At 49.6% G+C, this 26,268-nt stretch overlaps 1 protein-coding gene across 2 annotated transcripts in view; it reads left to right on the top strand.

Annotated features, from left to right (window-relative positions):
- LOC143808782 (L-gulonolactone oxidase-like) overlaps positions 1–26,268 on the top strand; it is a 171,579-nt gene that overhangs the window by 44,752 nt on the left and 100,559 nt on the right. The gene's annotated exons all lie outside the window — the stretch shown is intronic.

Here is a 26,268-nt window from a genome sequence, read left to right on the forward strand (position 1 = left end):
CATAGCCCTTCATATAGTGTGATGGCCCCCAGACATAGCCCTCCATATAGTATGAAGGTCCCCAGACATAGCCCTCCATATAGTGTGATGGACGCAACACATAGCCCTCCATATAGTATGATGGAGCCCACACATAGCCCTCCATATAGTATGATGGCCCCCAAACATAGCCCTCCATATAGTATAATGACCCCATACATAGCCCTCCATATAGTATGATGGCCCCCAGACATAGCCCTCCATATAGTGTGATAGCCCCCATACATAGCCTTCCATATAGTATGATGGACCGCACACATAGCCCTCCATATAGTGTGAAGGTCCCCACACATAGCCCTTCATATAGTGTGATGGCCCCCACACATAGCCCTTCATATAGTGTGATAGCCCCTACACATAGCCCTCCATATAGTGTGATAGCCCCCACACATAGCCCTCCATATAGTGTGATGGCGCCCACACATAGCTCTCCATATAATGTGATGGCCCCACAAATAGTCCTCCATATAGTATGATGGCCCCACAAATAGCCCTCCACATAGTGTGATGGCCCCACAAATAGCCCTCCATATAGTATGACGGCTCAACAAGTACCCCCCATATAGTATGATGGCCCCATAAATAGCCCAGCATACAGTATGATGGCTCAACAAATAGTCCTCCATATAATATGATTTTCCCACAAATAGCCCTCCATATAGTATGATGGCCCCACAAATAGCCCTCCATATAGTATGATGGCCCCACAAATAGCTCTCCATGTAGTATGATGGCCCCACAAATAGCCCTCAATGTAGTATGATGGCCCCACAAATAGCCCTCCACATAGTATGATAGGATTGTCCACACATGTAGTCCGCTGTGTTATCTGTGGTGTTACGTAGGACTGCTAATGACATCCAGTACATTATCTGTACCCAGAGTGTTATCACTGTGGTGTTACAGAGGACTGCCGGTGTCATCCAGTTCATTATCTGTACCCATAGTGTTACCATTGTGGTGTTTCATAGGACTGCCGGTGTCATCCAGTTAATTGCTGTAACCATAGTGTTACCATTGTGGTGTTACATAGGACTGCCGGTGTCATCCAGTTCATTATCTGTACCCATAGTGTTACCATAGTGGTGTTACATAGGACTGCCGGTGTCATCCAGTTCATTACTGTACCCATAGTGTTACCATTGTGGTGTTACATAGGACTACCGGTGTCATCCAGTTCATTATCTGTACTCATAGTGTTACCATACGTAGGACTGCCGGTGTCATCCAGTTCATTACTGTACCCATAGTGTTACCATTGTGGTGTTACACAGGACTGCCAGTGTCATCAAGTTCATTACTGTAACTATAGTGTTACCATTGTGGTGTTACATAGGACTGCCGGTGTCATCCAGTTCATTACTGTACCCATAGTGTAACCATTGTGGTGTTACACAGGACTGCCAGTGTCATCAAGTTCATTACTGTAACTATAGTGTTACCATTGTGGTGTTACATAGGACTGCCAGTGTCATCAAGTTCATTACTGTACCCATAGTGTTACCATTGTGGTGTTACACAGGACTGCCAGTGTCATCAAGTTCATTACTGTAACTATAGTGTTACCATTGTGGTGTTACATAGGACTGCCGGTGTCATCCAGTTCATTATCTATACCCATAGTGTTACCATTGTGGTGTTACATAGGACTGCCGGTGTCATCCAGTTCATTACTGTACCCATAGTGTCACCATTGTGGTGTTACACAGGACTGCCAGTGTCATCAAGTTCATTACTGTAACTATAGTGTTACCATTGTGGTGTTACATAGGACTGCCAGTGTCATCAAGTTCATTACTGTACCCATAGTGTTACCATTGTGGTGTTACACAGGACTGCCAGTGTCATCAAGTTCATTATTGTAACTATAGTGTTACCATTGTGGTGTTACATAGGACTGCCGGTGTCATCCAGTTCATTATCTGTACCCATAGTGTTACCATTGTGGTGTTACGTAGGACTGCCGGTGTCATCCAGTTCATTACTGTACCCATAGTGTTACCATTGTGGTGTTACACAGGACTGCCAGTGTCATCAAGTTCATTACTGTAACTATAGTGTTACCATTGTGGTGTTACATAGGACTGCCAGTGTCATCAAGTTCATTACTGTAACTATAGTGTTACCATTGTGGTGTTACATAGGACTGCCAGTGTCATCAAGTTCATTACTGTACCCATAGTGTTACCATTGTGGTGTTACACAGGACTGCCAGTGTCATCAAGTTCATTACTGTAACTATAGTGTTACCATTGTGGTGTTACATAGGACTGCCGGTGTCATCCAGTTCATTATCTGTACCCATAGTGTTACCATTGTGGTGTTACGTAGGACTGCCGGTGTCATCCAGTTCATTACTGTACCCATAGTGTTACCATTGTGGTGTTACACAGGACTGCCAGTGTCATCAAGTTCATTACTGTAACTATAGTGTTACCATTGTGGTGTTACATAGGACTGCCAGTGTCATCAAGTTCATTACTGTAACTATAGTGTTACCATTGTGGTGTTACATAGGACTGCCAGTGTCATCCAGTTCATTATCTGTACCCATAGTGTTACCACTGTGATGTTACATAGGACTGCTGGTGACATTCAGTACATTACTGTACTCAGAGTATTATCACTGTGGTGTTACATAGGACTGCCAGTGTCATCCATTTTATTATCTGTACACAGAGTGTTATCACTGTGGTGTTACATAGGACTGCTGGTGACATTCAGTACATTACTGTACTCAGTATTATCACTGTGGTGTTACATAGGACTGCCAGTGTCATCCAGTTTATTATCTGTACCCATAGTGTTACCACTGTGGTGTTACATAGGACTGCTGGTGACATTCAGTACATTACTGTACTCAGAGTATTATCACTGTGGTGTTACATAGGACTGCCAGTGTCATCCATTGTATTATCTGTACACAGAGTGTTATCACTGTGGTGTTACATAGGACTGCTGGTGACATTCAGTACATTACTGTACTCAGTATTATCACTGTGGTGTTACATAGGACTGCCAGTGTCATCCAGTTTATTATCTGTACACAGAGTGTTACCACTGTGGTGTTACATAGGACTGCCGGTGACATCCGTTTATTACCTGTGTACGTACACCGGTGGCGGCTGCAGATGTGGAGATGTCGGTACCTCGCTCTGTTTGCCGCTTTCTCAGGGATCGGTCTCTTGAACCTGTCACTGTCTCGTCGGCAGCTGTCACTCAGCGCTCGCTGTCACTTTCCCCGCGGCTTCGGCTCGGCTGTGATTGTCTTGTCTTCGCCTTCTTCCCATTTCTCGGCTGTCACTTCTTAGGAGCCGTTATTATGAGATCCGTGTCACCGCTCACCTCTCCGCAGTGGCGACATAATAGGGAAAAGATCAAAGTAAATGATTAGCGGGAGACGGACGGCGGCGTGATTACACCGGAGCCGGGGCCGCTGTACTGCTTACACGCCACAAGGAGGACACGGAGGATAATAATGTCTGCACAGTGTGAACAGGGTCACACAACCCTCAACAGTGACAGCAGAGTACAGGCAGGATCGTCCTGTACAGAACATGAGCCATACAGTGGACTGTCTCTCCACGCTGCACAGACCGCACAGGAATAATAATGCAGGAGAAAATGTGTGTACAAATGACAAACAGAGCAGGATAAGGAGTGAAATGCACCACCAGAGATAGTAGATGTTGACTTCTCATCCACACTGGACCACCAGGGATGGTAGATGCAAACTTCTCATCCACCTTTTACCACCAGTAGTAGTAGATGCAAACTTCTCATCCACACCTGGACCACCAGGGATAATAGATGCTATCTTCTCATCTACCTCGGACCACCAGAAGTAGTAGATGCTAAATCCTCATCTACCCTTGACCAGTAGTAGTAGATGCTAACTTCTCATCCACACCTGGACCACCAGGGATTATAGATGCTATCTTCTCATCTACCTTGGACCACCAGGAGTAGTAGATGCTAACTCCTCATCTACTCTGAATTACTAGGAATACTAGATGTAAATTTCTCATCCACCCTGGATCACTAGAAATATTAGATGCTAAATCCTCATCTACCCTTGACCAGTAGTAGTAGATGCTAACTTCTCATCCACCCTGGAACACCAGGGATTATAGATGCTAACTTCTTATCTTTCTCGGACCATCAGGGATAATAGATACTAACCTCTCATCTACCCTTGACAGTCAGGAGTAGTAGTAGCTTTCTCTTTATCTATCATGGATCACCAGTGATAGTAGATGGTAACTGCCTATTCACCCTGGACCACCAGGGATAGTAGATGATAACCTTTTTTCCATCCTGGACCACAAGGGTTAGTAGTATATGCTAACTTCCCATCCTGGGATAGTAGATTATAACTTCCCATCCAATCCCACCCTGGACCACCAGAGATAGTGGATGCTAACTTCATATCCACCCTGGACCACCAGGGATAGTAAATGCTAACGTCCCATCCACCATAGACCACTAGGGACAGTAGATGCTAACTTTTAATCCATCCTGGTCCACAAAGGATATTGGATGTTAACTTTCCATCCACCCTGGACCACCAGGGATAGTGGATGCTAACTTTTAACCCACCCTTGACCACAATGGATAGTAATTGCTAATGGAGCGCCCCCACGCAAGGGCAATGGGGTACTCGGTACTGGGTCCTTTGGTTCAGGGGAGGTCACGATGGCCCGACCCGGTCCGTGGCCCTTTGAGGGACGTCCAATAAAGAAAATCGTTTCTATGGTTTTGGGAAAGGTCTTTAAAGGGGTAGTTCGTGACGCCACCTGTGGTATTCGGTCAGGGTGACCGACGCTGCCTAGGGGTCCGCTGGTGCGATGCGACGGCAGCTGAGATGGCATACCCTCCCACAGGCGAAGCGCATCCCCAGGGCCCCCCAGAGTGCAGATAATGAATGGTGAATAACGAGGACACCAGGTTGCAGTCTCTTTACCTTTACTGAAGACTTCAGCGTCCACAGTCCAGAGTACCGTTCACAGGGCAGGCAGAGTCCGGCCAGTCTGAAAGCAAATCCAGAGTTCCCTTATCCAGGTGGAAATCAGTAGCCTTCCTCTAGCGCCTGTGTGTTGTAGTACCTCCCTGCTGAGCTTCTCGGTAAGGTCCTCACAACTGTTGTAGATGTTCTAGATGTTGTGTCTTCCTCTCTGTCCCCCAGATGGTATGGATAGGACAAACCCATATGACTGGTGGCCTGAGGCCCCTCACAGGGACCCCAGAGACACCCCGGCCCCCACAAGCTGCCACCGTGCCTCCTGGGCATATGGTCAGGCAGCCAACGTGGAATTAACTGTCCTGCCAGTCTCTGGAGTAAAGTGTAGAGACTATTACTCCCTCGGTGTTCTGGCTACCGGCTTCTGCGCCTCAGAAGGAGGCAGCCCCCTACAGGGCAGAACTCCCTCTGTTCTCCTCCCCCTGTGCCAAGACCCCGCTGCTCACCCGCCACAATACAACTCTCTTTGTGTCCTTCCCTAGGATGCTGCCACACGTGGGGCAGGCGCAGCTCCGCGGCCCTCTATCCAGGCCTCCGACAGGATCCCACCCCCATCAGGGACCCCTCCGTCTGCAGCCTAGATGTTCCTCCTTCCCTCTCTGCCTGACAGGGCGCTGCCCGGGAGAAGCCCAGACAGCGTCTCACTCGTTGTTACGTGGGCGAAGCCCAGTCAGCTTCTCTCTAACTTTCTATCCAGCCCACCAGTTTTACCTAATTGTGAGGAGTGCCCTAGTAGATAGGAGCAAGGCTCCCCCTGGTGGTCTGGAGTGTGAGTGTGGTGTATGGTTTGTGATACCTGGTAGGAAGATTGCCATCAGACGTAATATCACTCCCCCTGGTGGAAGAACGACATTACTGCAACGACCAGGACTTGGGGGCGCTGCCCCCCCCCCCGTTATATCCAGTACTCCTGGACTGGGAAAAGAAAACAACAATACATTAGCAAAAGACATGTTCAATTTTTGAAATGTTATAAAACAAATTAATATAGCAATGCTTCCCTTTATGGGAGGTGAGAACACTTGAACGTTGCAAACAAGAACATATTTACATGACTGCTAAAGACAATACAGATGCATTAACTATAAAATACTATTACCCGTACAGGTATTCTATCTATTATCTACTAAGTGCAATTACAAAACAGTCCTTAAGTGCAAATACCCTCTAAGGGTGTACTATCAAACTTCAAAGTACAAATTAACATTTTCTTTATTCTTACACTTCACATGCAGGACTATCTATCCACCCCCACGGGCTCACTGCATCTTTCTTCAATTTATTTAACCTCAATTTTATTTAAAGTACATCATCTAACATTTCCTATTCTTGGCTACATACTATCGGCTATATAACATTATTACTGTCTAACTACTCAAGACAACATTATCACTCTTAGGCAAAGTGCAACAAGTAAACATTCCCTTTAAGGGTAAACCTAAGTCTTTTCCGAGGTAAAGCAGCATTTAAATCACATCATCTGTATTCAAGTCAGTTCAATGGTGATGTGATGCTATATGAGGGACCCGTTACGAACCCCCGAACGTTGGTCTTGGCTGGGCTACAAGACGTGTAATCCTGACCTGGAATTCTGCCACACCAACGGGTTTTTCTTCAAGTCTGAAAGGCAAAGTTATTTTTACAGCATAATTAACAGCAGTTTCTGTTAAGAGTCCGTCTCTGTAAAAGCCTCCTATGTAAAATCAGTAGAGAGCACCTTTAAGAAGGTGAAAACTATTTACAGGCAGTTTGTGAATCATTCATCGTCCATGATCCAAATGTTCTTTGGTAATAAAACAACTTGTGCACAAACATAGGATCACTTTAAGCAGGGGACCCCTTTAAGAGTTAACCCTGGACGGGTTTAGTACTTGTAAAGCAGCAAGGAAACAGTTAAAGGCAAGGAAGGAACAATTAACTATTTACATTTTCATCGGTTTCTTCGAGGTTTATTACAGTAGATTACAAGGCATCAGTCGGTAGCGAACACTTCCTGACCTAGGAAGGTTTGTGTCCGAGTCCCTGTCCGATGCGGTCTCACCGTCATTGGTTTGCCTTTCAGGTGCGGTAAAGTCATTGGTGGTCTGGGTTCGAATGTCAGTTTTGGTAGCAGATTCAGTAGTAGAAATGATGCACACAGTGGTGGTAGTATTGGGACTCGCTAGTTCAGAGACTAGAGGGGTAATGTCGTTAGTCGTAATCGTGTCAGCAGGTGGCGCTACTGCAGGTTCACATCGTTTAACGTTCTTAGCGTACCAACCTTGCTCACTCCAGTGGCGGGTGTAGGTCACATGGTCCCCTCTGCACAAGTTTCGGGTAGGGTGACCGTCGCGGAACTGGGCCTCCACGTTATAGCTGGTAACAAAGACTTCGGTTGGTAGTCCCGGCTCCTGTATAAAGCCCCAACCCCTTTTCGGGTGAAAGGCTAATATCGTCCCTTGCTTCGCTGGGCTCTTATTGCAGCGTTTGGTCTTATGCTTCTGCACTTTATGTTGGGCATTTGGTTCTGTTTCCTTTCGGTTTTTCCAGTGCGAAATTAGGCATTGCTTGTACTTTTCCAAGGTGAGCCTCGTAATATAGGATCCTTCTTGTTTGGACCCGTCCGGTTTGGTTTTCGGAGCGTCCCATTTGAAAATCACCCCTTCGGGACTCACGTCTAGCGGTATGCCCATAGATGTTGGTAACGGGGGCAGTACCTCATCGATGGTGTCGGGGGTCGTTAGAACCAGAACGACGGCTGGTGGTTGGTCACAGTCGGGGCGGGGAGCGGTCGCTGGAGCAGGATCGGTCGACGGGGCAGGAGCGTTTTCCGTACCTGCATCTGATGTGGTTCCACCGATGTCGATCCGCTCCGCTGATGAGAACGCTGGAGTTGGCTGCTGCTCGGACCACGGCTCTTCCAGTGCGATCTTCTTGCACAGCTCCGACTTCCATTTCTTCACTGCTGTCGGCTCTGTGTCTGGGAGTCGAGGACTCAGCTCCTCCACCTGCGAATCTAAGAAGTCCGACTCCTCCAACAGCGGCAAGTTCAGGTTCGCCTTCGGTCGCTTGAGATGGTCCTGGGTCACTTCGTCGTCGTTCAGGTACCCGCTGGTCGCCATCTCTGCTCTGAGGTCTGCGGCCGCATCTGCACCCTGCTCCTCCATTTTCTGGGGTTGGAGCTCCTTGGCTTCTGAGCACGTCGTCATCTCGCAGCAGTAGTCGGAGGGGGCGGTCGTCACTTTTGGCGCCGCTTTGGTAGTCTCCTCCCATGTTGGCACGCCCTTCTTCTTCTGCGCTCCTCGTGGCGCTGCAATGGCGGCGGTTTTGGCGGGAATTTTGGCGGTTTTTTGCAATACACAGCCTTTAAGCAAACCACAGTTCCAGTACAGTTCTGACACAGTTCTTAGGCGCACATGACCCGATTTTCAGGCTTAAGTAGATCCTGTTCGTGACGCCAAGATTTTGGAGCGCCCCCACGCAAGGGCAATGGGGTACTCGGTACCGGGTCCTTCGGTTCAGGGGATGTCACGGTGGCCCGATCCGGTCCGTGGCCATTTGAGGGACGTCCAATAAAGAAAAGAGTTTTTATGGTTTTGGGAAAGGTATTTAAAGGGGTAGTTCGTGACGCCATCTGTGGTATTCGGTCAGGGTGACCGACGCTGCCTAGGGGTCCGCTGGGGCGAGGCGACGGCAGCTGAGATGGCATACCCTCCCACAGGCGAAGCACATCCCCAGGGCCCCCCAGAGTGCAGATAGTGAACGGTGAGAGGCGCAGTGAATAACGAGGACACCAGGTTGCAGTCTCTTTACCTTTACTGAAGGCTTCAGTGTCCACAGTCCAGGGTACAGACCACAGGGTAGGCAGAGTCCGGACGGTCCAAAGGCAAATCCAGAGTCCCCTTATCCAGGTGGAAATCAGCAGCCTTCCTTTAGCGCCTGTGTGTTGTAGTACCTCCCTGCTGAGCTTCTCGGTAAGGTCCTCACAACTGTTGTAGATGTTGTAGATGTTATGTCTTCCTCTCTGTCCCCCAGATGGTATGGATAGGACAAACCCGTATGACTGGTGGCCTGAGGCCCCTCACAAGGACCCCAGAGATGCCCCGGCCCCCACAAGCTACCACCATGCCTCCTGGGCATATGGTCGGGCAGCCAACGTGGAATTAACTGTCCTGCCAGTCTCTGGAGTAAAGCGTAGAGACTATTACTCGCTTGGTGTTCTGGCTACCGGCTTCTGCGCCTCAGAAGGAGGCAGCCCCCTACAGGGCAGAACTCCCTCTGGTCTCCTCCCCCTGTGCCAAGACCCCGCTGCTCACCCGCCACAATACAACTCTCTTTGTGTCCTTCCCTAGGATGCTGCCACACGTGGGGCAGGCGCAGCTCCGCGGCCCTCTATCTAGGCCTCCGACAGGATCCCACCCCCGTCAGGGACCCCTCTGTCCGCAGCCTAGATGTTCCTCCTTCCCTCCGTCTGCCTGACAGGGCTCTGCCCGGGAGAAGCCCTGCCAGCGTCTCACTCGATGTTACCTGGGCAAAGCCCAGTCAGCTTCTCTCTAACTTTCTATCCAGCCCACCAGTTTTACCTAATTGTGAGGAGTGCCCTAGTAGATAGGAGCAAGGCTCCCCCTGGTGTTCTGGAGTGTGAAGTGTGGTGTATGGTTTGTGAGACCTGGTAGGAAGATCTCCTTGATTGCCATCAGACGTAATATCACTCCCCCTGGTGGAAGAACGACATTACTGCAACGACCAAGGCTCTGGGGCGCTGCACTAACTTCCCATTCACCCTGGACCATCAGGTATTGTAGATGCTAAATTCCCATTCCACCCTGGACCATCAGAGATAGTGGATGCTAACTTCCCATCCCACCCTGGACCACCAGGTATTGTAGATGCTAACTTCCCATCCCACCCTGGACTACCAGGTATTGTAGATGCTAACTTCCTATCCACCTTGGACTACCAGAGATAGTGAATGCTAACTTTTAACCCATCCTTGAGCACAGTGGATAGTAAATATTAACTTCCCATTCACCCATGACCACCAGGTATTGTAGATGCTAACTTCCCATCCCACCCTGGACCATCAGAGATAGTGGATGCTAATTTCCCATCCCACCCTGGACCACCAGGTATTGTACATGTTAACTTCCCATCCCACCCTGGACCACCAGGTATTGTAGATGCTAACTTCCCATCCCACCCTGGACCACCAGGTATTGTAGATGCTAATTTCCCATCCCACCCTGGACCATCAGAGATAGTGGATGCTAACTTCCCATCCAATCCTGGACCACCAGAAATTGTGGATGCTAAGATTGTGGATGCTAACTTCCCATCCCACCCTGGACCACCAGAGATTGTGGATGCTAACTTCCCATCCCACCCTGGACCACCAGAGATAGTGAATGCTAACTTCCCATCCCACCCTGGACCATCAGAGATAGTGGATGCTAACTTCCCATCCACCCTGGACTACCAGGTATTGTAGATGCTAACTTCCCATCCCACCCTAGACCATCAGAGATAGTGGATGCTAACTTCCCATCCCACCCTGGGCCATCAGAGATAGTGGATGTTAACTTCCCATTCACCCTGTACCACCATGTATTGTGGATGCTAACTTCCCATCCCACCCTGGACCACCAGAGATTGTGGATGCTAACTTCCCATCCCACCCTGGACCACCAGGTATTGTAGATGCTAACTTCCCATCCACCCTGGACCACCAGGTATTGTAGATGCTAACTTCCCACCCACCCTGTACCACCAGGTATTGTAGATGCTAAATTCCCACCCACCCTGTACCACCAGGTATTGTAGATGCTAACTTCCCATCCACCCTGGACCACCAGGTATTGTAGATGCTAACTTCCCACCCACCCTGTACCACCAGGTATTGTAGATGCTAACTTCCCACCCACCCTGTACCACCAGGTATTGTAGGTGCTAACTTCCCATCCACCCTGGACCACCAGGTATTGTAGATGCTAATTTCCCATCCACCCTGGACCATCGGAGATAGTGGATGCTAATTTCCCATCCCACCCTGGACCACCAGAGATTGTAGATGCTAATTTCCCATCCACCATGGACCATCAGAGATAGTGGATGCTAACTTCCCATCCCACCCTGGACCATCAGAGATAGTGGATGCTAACTTCCCATCCCACCCTGGACCATCAGAGATAGTGGATGCTAACTTCCCATCCCACCCTGGACCACCAGGTATTGTAGATGCTAATTTCCCATCCATCCTGGACCACCAGGTATTGTAGATGCTAACTTCCCATCCCACCCTGGACCACCAGGTATTGTAGATGCTAACTTCCCACCCACCCTGTACCACCAGGTATTGTAGGTGCTAATTTCCCATCCACCATGGACCATCAGAGATTGTAGATGCTAACTTCCCACCCACCCTGTACCACCAGGTATTGTAGGTGCTAATTTCCCATCCACCATGGACCATCAGAGATTGTAGATGCTAACTTCCCACCCACCCTGTACCACCAGGTATTGTAGATGCTAACTTCCCATCCACCCTGGACCACCAGGTATTGTAGATGCTAATTTCCCATCCACCCTGTACCACCAGGTATTGTAGATGCTAACTTCCCATCCACCATGGACCATCAGGTATTGTAGATGCTAATTTCCCATCCACCCTGTACCACCAGGTATTGTAGATGCTAACTTCCCATCCACCATGGACCATCAGGTATTGTAGATGCTAATTTCCCATCCACCCTGGACCACCAGGTATTGTAGATGCTAATTTCCCATCCACCCTGTACCACCAGGTATTGTAGATGCTAACTTCCCATCCACCCTGTACCACCAGGTATTGTAGATGCTAACTTCCCATCCACCCTGGACCACCAGGTATTGTAGATGCTAATTTCCCATCCACCCTGGACCACCAGGTATTGTAGATGCTAACTTCCCATCCCACCCTGGACCACCAGGTATTGTAGATGCTAATTTCCCATCCACCCTGGACCACCAGGTATTGTAGATGCTAATTTCCCATCCACCCTGTACCACCAGAGATTGTAGATGCTAACTTCCCATCCACCCTGGACCACCAGGTATTGTAGATGCTAACTTCCCACCCACCCTGTACCACCAGGTATTGTAGATGCTAATTTCCCATCCACCATGGACCATCAGAGATAGTGGATGTTAAGCTTTAAACACAATGATTTGCTTGAACGTAAAGATTTATTAATCCCTTCATCACAATGATCCACCATATATATTATATATATTCTCCCTCTCACATCCTCATTAGTGGGAATTTTATCATTAACTCTTTAACCACCAGAAATAACATTTATTAACCGTATCCTCCCAGACTGCTAATAACTGGATTTGTATCCATGACCCCTCAGACATAATGTGCAGTTTGTTACATTGGCTTCCCATATGCATTAGATGCATGTGACCGAGCTGACCACTCTGGTATAGATTTAAAGGGCCAGCGCTTAACATAAAAGCCAGACAGAATATTTGTGACAATTTTCGGAGCGCCTCTCAATGACGTGAGGGGGTTACTTAGTTTTGTCTCCTTCCGCTGTCTCATCTCGTGTATTCATCTATTTCCATGTTCCGCTGATTGTTTTCACTTTTCTCTTTGTTTTTTTTCTTGTTATTTTTTTGCTTTATTACATTTTCCCTTTATTTTTATTTTTCTGAAACATGAAAAGTTTCTGAAAGTTTCCGGCTGATAATGTTGATCCTTATGGAATAACAGAACTTTTTTGCTTTCTCTCTTGTTACGGGAGATGAAAAGCTGGTGATGGCTGCCAAAAATATTTCCCCGAGGCTGTGAGGGCCGGGAGCCAGGGCCGACCCTTCACCAAATCCATTGTACTCCATACTGATGTCAGATGTGATAGTGCAGGACACCAGAGACGGGGAAGCAAAGGGGCTCCAGGTTTAGCAAAACATGACGTGTCTCTGCCAGAAACAGCGCCACACCTGTCCTCAGGACGGACCTGGGATTGCAGCTCAGCTCCATTGAGGTAAAAGAAGCTGACCTGTAATACCACATACAACCTGTGCACAGGTGTGGCGCTGTTTCTGGAGGAAAGCAGACAGTTTTTCTTATGCTGGACATGCCCTCGAATTTTCATTTCTGCAATTTCTTTGAAATGGACAAAAGCAGAACAACTAATGTGAAGTCAGATCTCAGGGGGGAATTACGGCAGCAGGGGAGGAGTGCACTGATTTTGTTGAGAAAAGTGAAAAGAACAGCAAGTGACCTGAAGGAAATGGGGGCAAACTACAGATGGACAATTGCATGATGAAAGGAGCAGGATCCGCCAGCAGCACAGAGGATTTCAGATCTTGTAGGAAGAGCAGTGACTAGTAATACATAGTGAAAAGAGCAATTTCCTACAGCAGGACAGAGTATTTAAGGAAATGTGTGGATCCAGTGGAAGGTTTCATCCTTAGAGTTACATAGTGCAAGGAGCAGGGATCCCAACAGCACAGAGTATTTCAGGAGAGGAGTGTGCTGGTCTTTTGTGGGGTCACAGACTAGTTACATACAGAAGCAGTGTCTCCAGCAGCACAGAGTATTTCAGGTGAGGAGTGTGCTGATCATGTGGGGGGTCACAGACTAGTTACATACAGAAGCAGCGTCCCCAGCAGCACATAGTATTTCAGGAGAGGAGTGTGCTGATCATGTGGGGGGTCACAGACTAGTTACATACAGAAGCAGCGTCCCCAGCAGCACATAGTATTTCAGGAGAGGAGTGTGCTGATTATGTGAGAGGTCACAAACTAGTTACATACAGAAGCAGCGTCCCCAGCAGCACATAGTATTTCAGGAGAGGAGTGTGCTGATTATGTGGGGGGTCACAGACTAGTTACATACAGAAGCAGCGTCCCCAGCAGCACAGAGTATTTCAGGTGAGGAGTGTACTGATCATGTGGGGGTCACAGACTAGTTACATGCAGAAGCGGTGTCCCCAGCAGCACAGAGTATTTCAGCAGAGGAGTGTGCTGATCATGTGGGAGGCCACAGACTAGTTACATACAGAAGCGGTGTCCCCAGCAGCACAGAGTATTTCAGGAGAGGAGTGTGCTGATCATGTGGGGGGTCACAGATTAGTAGTGCAGCGCCCCAGAGTCTGGTCGTTGCAGTAATGTTGCTCTTCCACCAGGGGGAGTGATGTTACGTCTGATGGCACTAAAGGAGTTCACCTGACCAGGTATCACAGACACACATTACACTTCACACTCCGGCCGCCAGGGGGAGCAAAAGGCCCTATCCACTAGGCCACTCCTCACACTTGGGTAAAACTGGGGGTTGGACAGGAAGTCAGGGAGAAAGTAGCTGGGAGAGCTCGAGAGAGGACCTGTCAGGGGTGGGATCCTGGCAGAGCCCTAGAGAAGGACAGATCGTTACGGAGTTGTGCCTGTGCCTTATAGCGGTAGACTCCTAAGAAAGGACACGAAGTGAAGCATATTGTGAAGAAGTGAGAAACGGGATCACAGCACAGAGGAGATAGAACCAGAGGGAGTCGTGCCTCAGGATCAGCAACATCCCTCTGAGGCGCGTAGCCGGCGGCCGGAACACCGAGGAGGTAATAGGCTCTACACATTACTTTGAACTACGGCCGGGCAGTTAACTATAGGTTGGCTGTCTCCCTTTTATACCTAACGAAGACAACGGAGGCAATTGTGGGAGAGGGGCGTCTTTAGGGTCCCTATAAAATAACTCCAGGCCTACCCCGTCATACGGGTGCGTCCTATCCATATCATCTGGGAGATGGAGAGAAAGAACAGAAACATACACGACTGTTGTGAGGACTATCCCGTGGTGCTCAGCAGGGAAGTACTACAACACCCAGGCGCTAGTAGGAAGGCTACTGATTTCCACCTGCAAAGGGAACTCTGGATGTGCCTTCAGACCGGCCGGTCTCAGACAGCCCTGTTAGCAGTGCTCTGGATTGCGGATGCCGAAGCCTTCAGTAAAGAGACTGCAACCCTGTGTCCTCGTTATTCATCGCACCTTGCACCACGCACCATCATCACACCTTTCATTGGACGCCCCTTAGCAGGGTCACGGACCGGGTCTATCCACCGTGACAACCCCAGGACCGAGACAGAGAGGCCCGGTACCGAGTTCCCCACGGCCCTGCGTCTGGGGGCGCTCCAACTTGGCGTCATGAACAGGATCTACTTAAGCCTGAAGAATCAGGTCATGTGTGCCTTGGAACTGTGACTGAGTTGTGTTTGAACCGTGATTTACTGCAAAGACTGTGTATTGCTATTTGCCGCCAAAAATCCGCCATCGCCGCGCACGGAGGGAGGAGCCATAGCTTCGTGGGCGGAGCCGGCCAAAAGAGCGCTGAACGAGAAGACGCGGTGCAGCGCCAATCCCGGAAGAAAAACCCCGACTTCCAGCAGGTTAGCAGGGGGAAGGCACAGCCATGTCTGAGTCGGGAGGAGCGGAAGCGGAGGTCGCAGCCGCAGACCCGGGGGCGCCTCCGGTCCCCGCAGTAGACGCAGCCGCGGGCCTTGCACCACCGCCGGTTGCTGCAGAGGTTGCCACCCCCATCAGCCAGCCGGATACTGCCACGGCTACAACAGCCATAATGCCCTTCTCCATGCCGTACCTACCTGGAGCAGCCTGGCTCCCGCGATACTCTGGAGAGTCACATACATTAACTGACTTTAAAGAGGGGATCTGCAGCCTCCTTGAGTTTTATCCCCTGACAGAGCCTCAGAAAGTTCATATGATAACAGGCCAACTTGGAGCGGCTCTGAGAGAAGTGAAGTCCTGGCGCGCCGCGGATAAGAGAACTGCGCAGCAGGTCTTTGCAAAGCTTAAAGCCACCTTTGACACCCGCACCGCTACAGAAATTAAGTTAACGTTTTATGGGTGCAAGCAGAGGCCGCAGGATAGCTTACGGGACTATGCCCTTAATCTCCATGAGGCGATGCGGGCCATCAAGCAGAGTGACCTAAACAGCATGCAAGATGAAGATAAACTCCTGAAAGAGCGGTTCATTGAGGGGCTCCTGTGCAGCCACCAAAGGGCTCAATTACACTTCCTGGCCATGCAGAATCCAGATCTGACTTTTGCGCAATTCAAAGATAAAGCCATCCAGGCGCTACCGGAGTGACAGCCCAGCCGTGCCATACTTCCCAGGCGCCAAGCCCTCACGTACCACCAGGAAGTGGCGCCGGATACTCCCATTTCCGCCGAGGCCGATGCCCATACCTTGGAAGATGACTCCCCTGCGGGACTACGCCTCCAGATGCAGGAGCTGACCAAGAGCGTTGCTGCCCTAGCCCGGACCATACAGTCTCTACAGGAGGCCCCCAAGGAGAAGATCCAGCTGGCTTCCAGCCCGGAAGATGTTCCCTGGCAGCGACGGAGGAGGACTCCGCCGACCAGAGGCCAGGACGACGATCGCTTTCATCGGGAGGATGGATGACCTATCTGTCGCCGCTGCCACCAGGTGGGCCATCTTGCAAGGTACTGTCATTTAAACGAGCAACCCCTGGGGCAGAGGGCCAACCCCCAGGAGTAGGACGATCAAGCCCGCAGAACTGGAGAGCCAAATACATCGGGGGCAACCGGTTCTCCCCATCGTGATCGACGGTATCCCCATGAATGCTTTGCTGGACACCGGTTCCCAGGTGACGACTATGCCTTACATCCTTTATAAACGTTATTGGGAAGACACCGACATTACCCGTGGCCCCGATGATGATTTCACCATAATAGCCAGTAATGGTCAGCCCTTGCCACAAGTGGGGTATAAAGAGGTCACCATCAAAATGGGGTAGGTAGAATTAGAGGCCCAAGGGATTGTAATTGTTGATATTGACTGCCGTGAATGTAATCCCATGATGACCATTGGTACTAATGTCATAGAAAACTGTCTTGCAGAAGTTATTGTTTTGTTACAGCAGGTAGCAGAAACAGCTGGCTACAGTGAACAATGCGCCCTGCAAAAAGAAATCAGGGCTCTGATGCAGAGACAGCAGGTGGAGCTGACTGGTGGTGAAATTGGTCGTGTCACAGTGAGTGATTCAAACCCCATCGCGATACCCCCCAGGAGTGAAATGTTGATATGGTGCCGGGCAGCCATAGGCCTCAGGGGTAAAGACTATCAGGCCCTGGTAGAACCCGTATATTCAGATAATAGGCCTACTATCCTGACAGCCAAAGGGGTGGTTGACGTCCGCAAGGGGAGAGTGCCAGTACGCGTTCTTAACTGTGGGGAGGAGGAAGTCCATCTAACCAAATATGCCACACTTGCCAAACTGTTTACTGTTAATAGTAGTGTGATACAGGCACCCAGACCCTTGGTTCCGTCCAATCCGGCGGAGCACAACGGTTCTGCAGGGCAACCGAAGGATTGGTGTCGGGAATTGCACGTGGGCACTGACTCTACCCCATCTCATCAGAAACAGGGGGCCTACAGGGTGGTTCATGAGTACGAGCGGGTATTTAGCAAACACCCCCTAGATTTTGGGCAGGTAAAAAGGATCCAACATCATATCCTCACAGGAGACCATCGGCCCATGAAAGAGAGATACCGTCCTGTACCCCCAGCTCATTACCAATGTGCCAAGGACATGTTACGAGAAATGAAGGAGGCTGGGGTAGTGAGAGACAGTTGTAGCCCCTGGGCAGCACCATTAGTCCTCGTCAGGAAGAAAGATGGCACAATGAGGATGTGTGTTGATTATAGGCAGTTAAATCGCATTACACATAAGGCTGCATACCCACTGCCCAGGATAGAGGAGTCCTTGGCTGCTTTAAAATCTGCTAACTACTTCTCTACTTTGGATCTCACCAGTGGGTACTGCCAGGTTCCCGTGGCAGAGGCAGACAAGGAGAAGACGGCCTTCACGACGCCGATGGGTCTCTGCAAATTCAACTACATGCCCTACGGATTGTGCAATGCCCCAGGAACATTCCAGAGGATGATGGAGTGCTGTCTGGGACACAAGAACTTAGAAACCGTGCTGCTGTATCTGGACGATGTCATTGTCTTCTCCAAAACCTATGAAGACCATCTGAAGCACCTGGCCGAGGTGTTTGAAGCTCTGTCCAACTTTGGCTTAAAGGTGAAACCGTACAAATGCCATCTGCTAAAACCCAAAGTGCAGTACCTAGGCCATGTGGTGAGTGCTGAAGGAGTGGCCCCAGACCCCGACAAGGTTATGGTGATCAAGGACTGGCCGAAGCCCAGCAACCTCCATGAAGTCCGGCAGTTCCTCGGGTTGGTAGGCTATTACAGGAGATTTATCAAGGATTTCAACAAGAAGGCCGCGCCATTGCAAGACCTGTTGGTGGGCCAATCCAAGAAGACGAAGGGGAAGAATACCCCATTTGATTGGAACGAGGGATTGGAAGGATCATTCACTTGTTTGAAGTTGGCACTGACGGGGGAAGAGGTACTTGCCTACCCTGAATATGACAACCGTTTGTGCTGTAAAGGACGCCAGCAACGTAGGACTGGGAGCCGTGTTGTCCCAGGTCCAGAAAGGCAAGGAGAGGGTAATCGCTTACGCCAGCAGGAAACTTCGTCCCACGGAAAGGAACCCTGACAACTACAGTTCCTTTAAGCTGGAATTTCTCGCCATCGTTTGGGCAGTGACGGAGAGGTTCAAGCACTATCTGGCCTCAGCAAAATTCACCGTCTTCACGGATAATAATCCCCTAACGCACTTGGACACAGCAAAACTCGGGGCCTTAGAGCAGCGATGGATGGCCCGGCTGTCCAATTACGACTTCACCATCAAGTACCGGGCAGGACGCAAGAATGCGAACGCCGATGCATTGTCCCGGATGCCCAATTTGCCAGAAACGGGGGAGGACCCGGAGGCACTTGAAAAGGTAGAGCTGCCCGCTTTCCATCGCCCAAAAGCCACTCAGTGCTCCCATCATGTGAAGAACAGGCACAAGAACAAACAAGATGCCCCGCCAAATCCCCTGCCCCACCATGGATGGGCAGAGACCCAGGATGGTGACCTCGCAGTCCGTCGGGTGAAAGAGCTCCTGATGCAGGCAGGTTTGCACTCCGGCCCGGATGATCCACAAGAAACACAACAGCTGTGGAAGGGGAGAGGCAAACTGTTTATTCACAATGGTAAGCTGTGCCGGAGAAGCATCGACCCACGCACCCATGAATTTATATGGCAGATAGTGGTGCCAAGGCAAGATGCGCCCATGGTTCTGGGAGCGTACCACGATGGGGCCGGGCACTACGGATGGAGAAAGTTGGAGAGGCTACTCCGAAGGAGGTTCTATTGGATTGGCATGAAGAAATCCATCGACAAGTGGTGTCGGGAGTGTGGCCCATGTAGCCTACGCAGGAAGGACCGTGATAGCCAATGAGCTCCCTTGCAGCCCATCATCACCAAATGGCCACTCGAACTGGTCGCTTTGGATCATGTGAAGCTAACACCTAGCCGGTCAGGCTATATCTACGCTCTTGCTATCGTGGATCACTACTCCAGATTCCTGGTAATTGTGCCTGTCAAAGATCTAACGGCCAGGACGGCCAAAACCATCCAGCAGTACTTCTGCAGACCCCATGGGTACCCAGAGAAGGTACTGACCGATCAGGGACCAGCATTTGAAGCGGAGGTGTTCCAGGAGTTCTGTAACCTGTACGGGTGTAAGAAGATTAGAACCACACCGTACCATCCACAAACCAACGGGATGTGTGAAAAGATTAACCAAGTGGTGATCGACTTACTGAAGACCTTGCCTGTAGAGGAACGGAACTTGTGGCCAACAAAGTTGCCTGACCTGGTTGACATGTACAACCACATCCCAGTGAATTCCACCAACTGCACTCCAGCGTACTTGATGCGAGGAAGGTCTAGCAAGTTACCTGTCGATCTGGACATGGGGGTCCTAACCCCTGAAGATACATAGCCGGATGCCGATTGGGATGCAGAAAGGCAGCAAAGGTACCGCAAAATACAGGAATGTGTGGAAAGAAGTCTGGCCCAGGCCAGACAAAAACAAGAAAGGGACTACAACCAGCATGCCCCTGCGATTCCCTTGTCACCCGGTGAGCAAGTACTCAAACGGAAGAGGAGGCTACACAAACTTGATGACCAATGGGAAGCGGAACCGTATACCATCCTGCCATCCGATTTCGACAACACGAATGTCTGTCTCATCAGCAAAGATGGAGGGGAAACCTCAACGGCAATATCCAGAGACCACCTTAAAATATGCCCTGATAAGTTGAGAGAGAGGGAGACAGATCCAGGAACCTCTCCACCTGTAGAAGAGGAGAAGATGATACATACTGTTCTTGGCGATTTTCCCCAGTCTTGGACTCAAATAAATCAGGCCATCGTGGTACCTGTCCTAACGTTTCGTCAGCCGAACCCGCCAGAACTAAATGTGGTGCCAGATCATCCGGGCCCACAATCTCAGCAGACCCCACCAGAGGATACAATGCCAACCGTGGAATCGGCAAGTCCTCCCTCTGCTATCGGCGAATCTGCCGTACCCACTATTGGTAGCAGCAGCCCTGAGAGCTCCAGCATGCCAGTGCTACCCAGACTCACTAGAAGCGTAGCTAGAAGACAGTGCACTACACCAGCGGTAGCAGGTATAGCGGGCCCTGTTAGGCCAATAGCAACCCCTGCACTGCGTAGGTCTACACGTAGCACCAAGAATCAAACTCCGCTTCGCTACAAAACTTGGGAGATATTAACGAAGGTTGCTATTTGGTTGAAAATGTTCGTGTAAATATCTTTGTTACAGGTTTAAAAATGGACAATGGAGTAATGGACAGTGAATTGCTCCAAAACTTTCAGAGGGGACCCCTTTGTTTACCCGGGGTCCCTGCTGTTTCAAAGTTACAACCACCGAACTGAGAGTCATAAACTGTGCATGACCAAACTTTCGCAACGTTCAAGTGTTCTCACCTCCCATAAAGGGAAGCACTGTTAAATTTACTTGTTTATTGCATTTTAAAAAGTTTTGCATGTCTTTCGTTAACATGTATTGTTGTTCTTCTTTTCCCAGTCCGGGAGTACTGGATTTAACCGGGGGGGAGTGCAGCGCCCTAGAGTCCTGGTCGTTGCAGTACTGCCGCTCCGCCACTAAGGGGAGTGATGGTATGTCTGATGGCACTAAAGGAGTTCACCTGACCAGGTATCACAGACACACATTACACTTCACACTCCGGCCGCCAGGGGGAGCAAAAGGCCCTATCCACTAGGCCACTCCTCACACTTGGGTAAAACTGGGGGTTGGACAGGGTGTCAGGGAGAAAGTAGCTGGGAGAGCTCGAGAGAGGACCTGTCAGGAGTGGGATCCTGGCAGAGCCCTAGAGAAGGACAGATCGTTACGGAGCCGTGCCTGTGCCTTATAGCGGCAGACTCCTAAGAAAGTACACAAAGCGAAGCATATTGTGAAGAAGTGAGAAACGGGATCATAGCACAGAGGAGATAGAACCAGAGGGAGTCGTGCCTCAAGATCAGCAACATCCTACTGAGGCGCGTAGCCGGCGGCCGGAACGCCGAGGAAGTAAGAGACTCTACGCATTACTTTGAACTACGGCCGGGCAGTTAACTCTAGGTTGGCTGTCTCCCTTTTATACCTAACGAAGACAACGGAGGCAATTGTGGGAGAGGGGCGCCTCTAGGGTCCCTATAAAATAACTCCAGGCCTACCCCGTCATACGGGTGTGTCCTATCCATATCATCTGGGGGACGGAGAGAGAGAACAGAAACATACACGACAGTTGTGAGGACTATCCCGTGGTGCTCAGCAGGGAGGTACTACAACACACAGGCGCTAGTAGGAAGGTACTGATTTCCACCTGCAAAGGGAACTCTGGAGGTGCCATCGGACCGGCCGGTCTCTTGCAGCCCTGTTAGCAGTGCTCTGGATTGCGGACCTCGAAGCCTTCAGTAAAGAGGTAAAGAGACTGCAACCCTGTGTCCTCGTTATTCATCGCGACTTGCACCACGCACCACTATCACACCTTTCATTGGACGCCCCTTAGCAGGGTCACGGACCGGGTCTAGCCACCGTGACATCCCCAGGACCGAGACAGAGAGGCCCGGTATCGAGTTCCCCGCGGCCCTGCAGTGTCCCCAGCAGCACAGAGTATTTCAGCAGAGGAGTGTGCTGATCATGTGGGGGGGTCACAGACTAGTTACATCCAGAAGCAGCGTCCTCCGCAGTACAGAGTATTTCAGGAGAGGAGTGTGCTGATCATGTGGGGGGTCACAGACTAGTTACATACAGGAGCAGTGTCCCCAGCAGCACAGAGTATTTCAGGAGAGGAGTGTGCTGATCATGTGGAGGTCACAGACTAGTTACATACAGAAGCAGTGTCCCCAGCAGCACAGAGTATTTCAGCAGATGAGTGTGCTGATCATGTGGAGGTCACAGACTAGTTACATACAGAAGCAGCGTCCCCAGCAGCACAGAGTATTTCAGGAGAGGAGTGTGCTGATCATGTGGGGGGTCACAGACTAGTTACATACAGGAGCAGTGTCCCCAGCAGCACAGAGTATTTCAGGAAACGAGTGTGCTGATCATGTGGGAGGTCACAGACTAGTTACATACAGAAGCAGCGTCCCCAGCAGCACAGAGTATTTCAGGAGAGGAGTGTGCTGATCATGTGGGGGGATCACAGACTAGTTACATACAGGAGCAGTGTCCCCAGCAGCACAGAGTATTTCAGGAGAGGAGTGTGCTGATCATGTGGGGGGATCACAGACTAGTTACATACAGGAGCAGTGTCCCCAGCAGCACAGAGTATTTCAGCAGATGAGTGTGCTGATCATGTGGAGGTCACAGACTAGTTACATACAGGAGCAGTGTCCCCAGCAGCACAGAGTATTTCAGGTGAGGAGGGTGCTGATCATGTGGGGGGTCACAGACTAGTTACATACAGGAGCAGTGTCCCCAGCAGCGCAGAGTATTTCAGGAGAGGAGTGTGCTGATCATGTGGGGGGTCACAGACTAGTTACATACAGGAGCAGTGTCCCCAGCAGCACAGAGTATTTCAGGAGAGGAGTGTGCTGATCATGTGGGGGGTCACAGACTAGTTACATACAGGAGCAGTGTCCCCAGCAGTACAGAGTATTTCAGCAGAGGAGTGTGCTGATCATGTGGGAGGTCACAGACTAGTTTAGTTACATACAGAAGCAGTGTCCCCAGCAGCACAGAGTATTTCAGGAGAGGAGTGTGCTGATCATGTTGGGGGTCACAGACTAGTTTAATACAGGAGCAGGGTCCCCAGCAGCACAGAGTATTTCAGGAGAGGAGTGCGCTGATCATGTTGGGGGTCACAGACTAGTTTAATACAGAAGCATCGTCCCCAGCAGCACAGAGTATTTCAGGAGAGGAGTGCGCTGATCATGTGGGGAGTATTTAGTTTTCTCCCTGTCTTTTTCTTTCCGCAGTCCTTAGCGGTGGAGGATGTCTCCATAGCTTGGGTCATTACATGAGGACGTGATGTGCGGACACGGCACTGTGCGCTAATTACTGTCCGGTCCCAGGAGACGCGGCGCAGCTGCTTATACTCACGAGACATTAATTGCTGCTGACGTTTGACGACTCCACGCGTCGCCATGAAGGTCACTTCCAGCACCTGACGATGAGATGTGACTTCTCGTGGGAGTGGAGGTGACGCGGCGTGGCCGGCTGCAGATGGATGAATATGGATGCGCTTTGTGGTCCTCCGAGCCGCGGCTTTGCCATATGTCACTATTTGCATATCACTAATAAGTTTGGGCCGAGCAGCCGGAGCTGAGGAAACCACTTTGTAAGAATGTTATAAATTTTAGCTTCATCTTTGAATATCATTTATAAGTCCAGATCACTCCTCTGATGATTTAGCTGATGGAAGACTACTAGCCCCAGCATGCCCAACCGAATGATGGGATCTGTTGTCTGCCAAAAAGTATAGGGCCAATGGTTACAGACCTCTTATGTAATAATCAACATGTCTTCAACTCCAATCACATCCAAAGCTGCAGTAAATGTCAGCAGGTGGCTACTTGTAAGGTATCAGACCACGGACAGCACCACTCTTATCTGCTCTCATAGAGCACAGACTTTGGGTTGACATTGTGCATGTTTCATATTCCTTTTGTATATTCTTATGAAAGAACATAGTAACATAGTAACATAGTTAGGCCGAAAAAAGACATTTGTCCATCCAGTTCAGCCTATATTCCATCACAATAAATCCCCAGATCTACGTCCTTCTACAGAACCTAATAATTGTATGATACAATATTGTTCTGCTCCAGAACGTAAAGGGCAAATCCAGCTGACTATTGAGAAGAGCATTCAGAGGTGCAGAGATACACAGTTCTCTTCTGCTGCTTTGTAGTAAGTGTCTTATCTCACATCAGAGCTGGATTCATAGCTACACTGCTCAGTTCTTCTATATAGTGTGTAACAAATGGAAACGGAGGCACAGATGGTGAAGTGCACATTCATTTATTGAACTAATTGTGAAACCACTGGGCCACTACATGGGGGACTCCGAAGGGGGCGTGACTAAGTGAGCCCCGGACTCCCGTAGTAAGACCCCTCACACAGGGCCAGAATGGAAAGCCCAAGAGATGCAAGGTGCTACCTCCAGTTAGACCCCGGGTACGTGGTAGCTGACTCGGCCGGACTTGCGGGCAGGCAGGTGCAACAAGTAGCGAAGAACCAGGCAGGAGACAAGCGGCACAAGCGGGTAACAGGCGAAGTTCCAGGTGGCGTGGAAGCACGGAGGACACACTGAGGAAATAAACAGAGTTAGCGAGATGCAAACAGAGCACACACGCAAGCGCGGGCAACCTGAAAACTAGTGACAGGAAACACTTGTTGCTCAGGCACCTACCTAAGGGCAGAGGTGCCTGAAGTAGAACGAGACACTCAGCCATTGGCTGACACATAATTAGTAGTGATGAGCGAGTATACTCGTTGCTCGGGTGGTCTCTGAGTATTTGTTAGTGGGCGGAGATTTAGTTTTTGTTGATGCAGCTGCATGATTTACAGCTGCTAGCCAGGCTGAGTACATGTGGGTTTTGCCTGGTTGCTATGGAATCCCCACCTGTATTAAGCCTGTCTTGTAGCTGGAAATCATGCAGCTGCGTCAACAAAAACTAAATCTCCGCGCACTAACAAATACTTGGAGACCACCCGAGCGTGCTCAGGAAAGCCAGAGCAACGAGCACACTAGCTCATCACTAATAACTAGGAAATAGCATGCTGTCTGATTAAGAGACCGGGAGAGCGATTGCGCCCTTAGTGGCATTCTAGAAGACCTGCGGGACGTGCACCATGTCCCAACAGCGCGGGCAGGCTGGGAACGGGACGGAGGCGCTACATAGTGTTACCCATGAGGATGATGCTTTCTAGTAAGTATTTTATCTCACCCCAGAGGTGGATTCACAGCAACACTGCTCAGACCCGCAGTAAAATGTCCTACATGCTGCAGCTTTCTACTAAATCTTTATTTCAATCTAGGGCAGGATTCACAGTGTTCACAGACAGGATTCACAGACAGTGTTCAGTACTTCTGCATAATGTCCTCTATGCTGCTACTTTTTACTAAGTGGTGTAGAGTTGGATTTACTCCTCTGTACTGTTCTAGAATATCTACTATCTACTATGCTGTAGGTTTCTCACTCTACAGCTGAATTCACAGCTAAACTGCTCAGCACTGATAAATATTGTCTATGATCGTGATGCTTTCTAGTAAATGTTTTATCTCACTCCAAGAGCTGGATTCAAGACAACAATATTCAGAACTGCTGTAGAATGTCCTACATGCTGCACCTTTCTAGTGCATCTTTATTTCAACTCAGGGATGGATTCACAGTTACAGCGATCAGTACTTCTGTATAATGTCCTCGATGCTGCTACTTTTTAGTAAATGTCGTCGAGGTGGATTCACCACTCTATACTGTTTTCACCTTGCTGTATTTTCTTATTCCAGGGCTGGATTACCAGCTACACTGTCCAATACTGATAAATAAAGTTATCCATGATGATAATGCTTTTTAGTAAGCCTCTTATATCACACCAGAGCTGGATTCATGGCAACAATGCTCAGAACTGCTGAAAAATGTCATACATGCTTTAGCGTTCTAGTAAATCTTCATTTCAGACCAGGGTTGGATTCACAGCTACTGTGTGCAATACTTCTGTACAATGTCTTCCTTTCTGCTGCATTTTAGTAAGTGCTGTCTCTCACCCAGAGTTGGAT

The sequence above is a fragment of the Ranitomeya variabilis genome, chromosome 2, assembly GCF_051348905.1.
Source record: "Ranitomeya variabilis isolate aRanVar5 chromosome 2, aRanVar5.hap1, whole genome shotgun sequence".
Taxonomy (NCBI): domain Eukaryota; kingdom Metazoa; phylum Chordata; class Amphibia; order Anura; family Dendrobatidae; genus Ranitomeya; species Ranitomeya variabilis.